Source organism: Arachis ipaensis, chromosome B4 (assembly GCF_059453495.1).
Source record: "Arachis ipaensis isolate K30076 ecotype BB chromosome B4, ASM5945349v1, whole genome shotgun sequence".
NCBI classification, from domain to species: Eukaryota; Viridiplantae; Streptophyta; class Magnoliopsida; order Fabales; family Fabaceae; genus Arachis; species Arachis ipaensis.
In genome coordinates, this window is record NC_142439.1 from 92705041 (window position 1) to 92712911 (window position 7871).

The window sequence follows — 7871 nt, forward strand, 5'->3', positions numbered from 1 at the left end:
GGTCCGACATATACCCCGGGAATAAAATGCCCGAGCTGATGCACTTTCAAAACTAGCCAGCGCTAAACCAGGGGGCAATAATAGAAGTCTCATCCAAGAAACACTACAAAGTCCATCGATTTTGGAGGAAGAGAAGATCCTAGCCATATAAAGACAGGATCAAGGATGGATGACTCCCATAATCAACTACCTCAAGTCTAAAACGCTCCCCACAGACAAAAAAGAGGCGAAAAGGCTAGCACGAGAAGCCCAATATTACACCATAGTAGACGACCTCCTGATGACAAGTCATCTTAGCCTAGTTTTACTAGTCTTTTTCTTTATTTTTATTAGGTTTTATGCACTTTCCTGCATTATAAGTAAGCAATTTGGAATGGAATTGCATGATCTCTTTGAATCAATCAACCACCCTTTAATTGATGCAAAATCATGAAGTTTAAACTAAAATTAATTGGTTTTAAATGAATTTTAAGCTTTGTGAATTTTGTGATACTTTGATTGGTTGTTTTGATTACTTGTAGGTGAGGAAAAGAAAAAAAAATAAGAAAAGCGTAGCCTAAGGAGCATGATCTAAGCAAAGAAAGAAAGCGTAGCACAAGAAAGAGAAGCGTGGCTCAAAGAAGGAGAAGCGTGGATGCATTCAAGAAACAAGGGTATAAAGCTCTTGCCAAGAGCTTTAAAGCTCTTGTGGAGAGCTTTCCTTCAAAGAATCAGAAGCCAAGTTCTTGCCAAGAGCTTCAAAGCTCTTGCCAAAAGCTTTATCAAGAGCACATGGAAGAAGGAAGCAAGAGCCAAGCTCTTGCCAAGAGCTTTAAAGCTCTTGTCAAGAGCTTTAAAGCTCTTGTCAAGAGCTTTAAAGCTCTTGTCAAGAGCTTTTTCGGGCATGCCTTGAAGAAAATCAAGAAAGAAAAGCTCACTAATGCACTCACCAAGACTTGAACCCATGACCAAAGGGAGAGAGTGAAGCGCTACTTTACAAGAAAAACACGTCAAAATTGGCTTGTTTTCACTCCATGGGATTCGAACCATGTTCCTCAAGGAAGCAAAGCTTTAGGCGCTACTCTTGTGCCATGAAAAATGGGCAGCTTTTGCACTCCCCAAGGATTGAACTGAGCACCTCAAGGAAGCAAGACTTTCGGCGCTACTCTTGTGCCAAGGAAATTAACTCCACAAGGCTCCACCCAAGACTTGAACCAGGGACCTCAAGGACAAGTAAAGCTCTTGCCAAGAGCTTTCAAGCTCTTGCAAAGAGCTTTGTTCTCTTGTCACAAGGGAAGGGCGAGCAACACTTTAGGAAGGAAAGAGAACCAAAGCTCTTGGCCAAAGCTCTTGCCAAGAGCCGAACCTTCCCCTGGGAGGTGCACCATGGGCCAAAAATTCATCAAAAATTCAAATTAATTCATTTCTTCACCAAATTTTAGAGCCCACCCAAATTCTTAGATCCAATTTAGGAAGTGTATAAATAGGTGTTAGTTTGATTTAGAAAAAACCTTTTTACTTAATTTGAAATTTTCTTTTGCTTCTTTGAATTTCCAGTTTTGTAATTTTGAGAGCTCTTTACTTTGAACTTGGATCTTGGAGAATTAGGAAGGAGAATTGATCTCTCTTCTTCCTTGTTCTTGCTTGAGCACCCTTTACTTTTCATCTTGGATCTTGGGTAGAGAATTGAAGAACTTCTGTTTCAATCTCACGTTGAGATCTCTTGTTTACTTTTACTACATAACTCAATTTCTGTTTACTGCTTCATCTTCTTCTCTTTCTGCAATTTACTTTTCTTTATTTCTTTTGCAATTGTCCTTGTTGGATCAAGGAAGGATTTGAGATCTAGACTTGTTTTCTAGTCTCTTCCACTCCTGAGATCTTCAACATCCTTTTAATTGCTGCAAATTAAGCATCACTCTCTGTTTTAATTTCTCAAGCATTTCTACTTTTCTGTTTAGATCTACTTTACTTCAATTCACCTTCTACTCTTCTGTTTTGTTGCAATTTACTTCTGCTTGTTTAATTTCTGCAATCCCAGCTCCCTGAACCCTTTTATAATTCAAGCAATTTACATTTCTTGCACTTTAAGATTCAGTTATTTACATTTCTTGCAATCTAAGTTTCTGCAATTTAATTTACTTGTTCTTTAAGATTCAGCACTTTTACTTCTTGTTCTCTTTAATTTACTGCAATTCTCCCCTCTCCCTTTACAATTCATGCAATCTAGTTTCTGCCAAATACAAATCACGCAACCAATACTTGTTTTGCTTGACTAAATCAACCACTAAACTAAAATTGCTCAATCCTTCAATCCCTGTGGGATCGACCTCACTCATGTGAGTTATTATTACTTGATGCGACCCGGTACACTTGCCGGTGAGTTTTGTGTTGGATCGTTTCCAACACATCAAGTTTTTGGCGCCGTTGCCAAGGATTGAATTAGATTGACAATGATTAAGTGAAGTGGAGATCTAGATCAAGCACTTTTTTTTCTTTTCTGTTTCTTTAACTCTTGATTAACCCACTAACTCTTTGAATTTTTGCTTAAGTCAACTAACATTTCACTTTAGCAATGGATTGAAGTGTTATTGCCTTTCTGGTGTTGTGTGATTCTTATGCTTTGGTTGTATGTCAGGTACAAGGAGAATTATACCCACTTTTTGTGAACAAGACGAAAGAACTCTTAGGAGATTAAGGTGAGCTGAAAGAGGGAATAACATTGTTGGCTAAGAGGATTCAGAGGAAGAATTCCAGGACATGGAGGAACACTTAACAAATCTACCAAATCCACCAGAAAGAGCAGCCCATAACAACAACAATCCACCACAGAGGAGAGTTTTGGCTTCCTACACTTTTGCAAATCCTAGACATTGTGGGAGTAGCATTCTTACCCCAAATATTAATGCAAATAACTTTGAACTAAAGCCACAACTCATCACCTTGGTCCAAAATAATTGTTCCTATGGGGAGGACCACTTGAAGACCCTAACCAACACTTGTCTACCTTCTTGAGGATTTGTGACACTGTCAAAACTAATGGAGTGCATCCTAACAGCTACAAGCTACTGCTATTTCCATTCTCCCTCAGGGACAAAGCCACTCAATGGTTAGAGTCCTTCCCAAGAGACAGCATCAACAATTGGGACGATCTAGTAACCAAGTTCCTTGCTAAATTCTACCCACCTCAAAGGATCATTAGGTTGAAGACTGAGGTACAAACATTCACACAAATGGAAGTTGAACCCATCTATGAGGCATGGGAGAGATACAAGGCTCTAATCAGGAAGTGCCCTCCTGAAATGTTCACTGAGTGGGATAAGTTGCAGAACTTTTAGGAAGGCTTGACTTTGAAATCCCAGGAAGCGTTGGATCATTCAGCTGGAGGCTCTTTGCAACTCATGAAAACTGCAGAGGAAGCTCAAAACCTCATTGATATGGTGGCCAACAACCAGTATTTCTTTACTCACCAAAGGCAACGCCAACCATCACAAAGGAAAGGAGTGATGGAGTTGGAAGGAGTGGACTCAATCCTAGCTCAAAACAAAATGATGCAGCATCAAATTCAATAACAATTTGAGCAAATGGCCAAGAGGATTGATAGCCTCCAAGTTGCAGCAGTAACCACAAGCCAACCATCAACCACATGGGGGATAAATGAAGAAATTCAAGAGGACCAACAGCAGGAACAAGTCCAGTATATGCACAACCAAAATTCTGGATCAAATGAAGTTTATGGTGATACTTATAGCCTATCCTGGAAGAACCACCCAAACCTCAGATGGGGAGACAACCACAATCAAACTCAACAGCCATGGCAAAGGAACTCAAACGAAAACAGTTGGAAAAATACTAACCACAACAACCAGCAAATCAATAACCAAAACACATACAGAAAACCACAAAATACTTATCCCAACTCTAACCATCATCCATCCAATAACCAAATCATCAACCAAAATACTTATCCCCAACCTTTAACACCCCATAACTAACTAATCTTACAAGACTCTCAGAGGATCACCAACTTGGAGCTCTTAATGGATAAAATGATGAAGCACCAAGAGATGACAACAAAGAACCAGGAAGCATCCATAAAAAATATGGAGAGGCAGATTGGACAGATCTCCAAGCAAATTTCCATGGAAAGACCATCAAGCTCACTACCAAGCGATACCATCCCTAATCCAAAGGAGGAATGCAAAGCTATACAACTAAGGAGTGGAAAGATCTTGGTAAAGAATGAAGAAGTAACCAAGAAGTCAAGGGAAAGTGACAAGAAACAAGCTGAAGAAGAGAAAGCCAATGATGAGGATGTAACAGCAAGCAAGCAAACTCAAGATCAGGCTCAAGAAAAGGAAGGCCAGCCACAAATATCAAGAAAAGGGAAAGAAGCAATGAAAGAATCACCCAAGGACCAAAGGCAGGGAGAGAACTTCACACCTCCATTGCCATATCCTCAAAGGTTCAGCAAAGAGACTAAGGACCAACACTTCCCTAAATTTCTTGAAGTCTTCAAGAAATTAGAGATAAACATTCCACTGGCCGAAGCATTGGAACAGATGCCCCTGTATGCAAAGTTCTTGAAAGAACTTATCAACAAGAAGAGAAGTTGGCAAGGGAATGAAACTATACTGCTCACTGAAGAATGCAGAGCATTAATCCAGAAAGGACTTCCCCCTAAACTTGAAGATCCTGGAAGCTTCTTTCTACCTTGTGCCATTGGTAATATGACCATCAACAAGGCAATGTGTGACTTAGGAGCTAGTATCAATTTGATGCCTTCCTCTCTAGTGAAAAAGCTGTGCATAGAAGAAGTGAAACCAGTACAGATGTCTTTAGAACTGGTGGACAAGTCAGTGATATGTCCCAGGGGTGTGATTGAGAACCTTCTAGTCAAGGTAGACAAATTCATATTCCCTGCAGATTTTGTGGTCTTAGACTCAGATGAGGATGAAGGTGATTCTATTATACTGGGGAGACCATTTTTAGCCACAGCCAGAGCCATTATAGACGTAGAACAAGGAGAGTTAACCCTCAGAATGCATGATGAAAGCGTCACCCTGAATGTATTTCCAGAAACACAGCTCATTGAAAAAGAGAAAGAGACTATGCAGAGTGATGAAGAAATTCAAGAAGACAGTGAAGTGTTAGCAATTAAGAAAAAAAATCTCAAAGTGAAGCCTACTGTCAAAGAAGAAAGATCAACAAAGAGAAAGAAGAAAAATAAGAACAAGACTAAAAAGGGTTGGAAGAACAAAAAGATTCCAACAGAGGGGTTCTCCAAGGGTGATGAAGTACAGTTGATCTATCAACAGTTGGGGACAAACCAACAAGTTAATGACTACTACACTATTTGCAAAATACTCTCACTTGAGCATGCCGAAATTGAGCATCAAGGAACGAAGAAGAAGCTCACAGTGAGGGGAGACAAGCTGAGACACTACAGTCATCAACCACCCTAAAAGGGGGCCCAATGTCAAGCTAGTGACAATAAAAGAGTGCTTGTTGGGAGGCAACCCAACCGGAGGTAGTGTTCTTTTCATAGCTATTTTAATAAAAAGGTTAATTAGCCTTATCTGTACTGCAAGAAGCTAAGTTTGGTGTTGCACACCAAAACAATATAAGGGAGAATGAAGGATTCTAAGTTTGGTGTTCCACCAAAATCTCATCATGAAACATATTCTCACCTTTTGCATAATGCTAGCTTCACGCATTTAGATAAACTAGTTAACTATTCTGCTGTTTTCAAGTTATTAGTCTTATTGCTTTTGAAAAAGAAAAAGATTTCACATATAATTTGTTGCATAAGAAACACTGGCAAGGAACTAAGTTTGGTGTTCACACACCAAAGTAAGTCCAAGAGCCCACACACAAGTTTTGCAGATTAACTAGATACCTAATGGACTTAAAAAGCAAGCAACATTTGAGGAGTATGCAGGAAAATAGCCAACAAATCAAGGAACATTTGCATTATGACTTAGAAAGAGCAAACAGAAGGAAGAATGAAAAGCTGCAACCCAACAGGTTGTATTTATTCTTGATCTTTGTTGATTGTGTAATGATTTAATTCAGAGATTCCTTTATGTCTGGTTGGAATGATCATTTAGTTACAAGTGGAAGTACATGCTAGAGAAAGCTATCTGCATAATCCTAGCCTAAAAGTTATCTGCATAATAATTGTCATCATTCATTTGCTTAAATTTTGTTTTGTTCCCCATGCTGTCTGAATAAAAAAGGGATGTTTGATTTAGAAAAGTAATTGTTCAATGTTGCAAAAGTTAGAATGAAAGTTAGTGGTGGTATGTGTTTGATTCAATTGATAGCTCACAAAATAAATGTTGCATAATGACATGTTCTTTGAAGCCTAAGCTAGTTTGCTGTTATGATCCTTCAATTAATGAAAGCCCCTTGAAAATAAATCAAAACAGAAAGAAAAAGAAATAGAAAAAGCCAAAAAGTGGCAAAGAAACAAATAATAAGGCTAGACACCAATAGCTTGGACCTTAGGACATATGCATGTGGTGTTTGTGTACTAGGATATACTTGGACAAGTAAGTTCTAAGGAGTATTTCAAAACTTGGCCACTTAGATCAACTGATTTGGGATTGCCAACTGAAAGTCCACAATAAAGAGCAACTTAGCTACAAAACACTTAGTTATCCAAAGAGATGCTGGGCATCAATGATCCTAGGAGGAAAAAGGTGAGCCATGTGTCTGTGGTGAAGGAATGTTGAGTGCAATAAAGCCAAAGGCTACTGCAACATTTGCCACCAAGCCTTCGACAAGTAATAAGCTCTCTAAGCAAAAGAAAGAAGGAAAAAAGGTAGCAAGGGAGTAAGCAAAAAGTAAGGCATTGTAGCAGCAACCATAGTGAATCTTTGAAGAAACATATCTTATGTAACAACAAAGAATAAATGAGCTACTATTGATCTGCATGAAATTCCATGAACTTAGTTCAACTATCTGCTTAATAAGGACATGTATGCTACTCTATTTCATTTTATCTTCTCTTGTGTTTAATGCTTGCTTGGGGACAAGCAAGTTTTAAGTTTGGTGTTGTGATGACAAGTCATCTTAGCCTAGTTTTACTAGTCTTTTTCTTTATTTTTATTAGGTTTTATGCACTTTCCTGCATTATAAGTAAGCAATTTGGAATGGAATTGCATGATCTCTTTGAATCAATCAACCACCCTTTAATTGATGCAAAATCATGAAGTTTAAACTAAAATTAATTGGTTTTAAATGAATTTTAAGCTTTGTGAATTTTGTGATACTTTGATTGGTTGTTTTGATTACTTTTAGGTGAGAAAAAGAAAAAAAAAATAAGAAAAGCGTAGCCTAAGGAGCATGATCTAAGCAAAGAAAGAAAGCTTGGCACAAGGAAGATAAGCGTGGCTCAAAGAAGGAGAAGCGTGGATGCATTCAAGAAACAAGGGTATAAAGCTCTTGCCAAGAGCTTTAAAGCTCTTGTGGAGAGCTTTCCTTCAAAGAATCAGAAGCCAAGCTCTTGCCAAGAGCTTCGAAGCTCTTGCCAAGAGCTTTATCAAGAGCACATGGAAGAAGGAAGCAAGAGCAGAGCTCTTGCCAAGAGCTTTGAAGCTCTTGCCAAGAGCTTTTTCGGGCATGCCTTGAAGAAAATCAAGAAAGAAAAGCTCACTAATGCACTCACCAAGACTTGAACCCATGACCAAAGGGAGAGAGTGAAGTGCTACTTTACAAGAAAAACAAGCCAAAATTGGCTTGTTTTCACTCCATGGGATTCAAACCATGTTCCTCAAGGAAGCAAAGCTTTAGGCGCTACTCTTGTGCCATGAAAAATGGGCAGCTTTTGCACTCCCCAAGGATTGAACCGAGCACCTCAAGGAAGCAAGACTTTGGGCACTACTCTT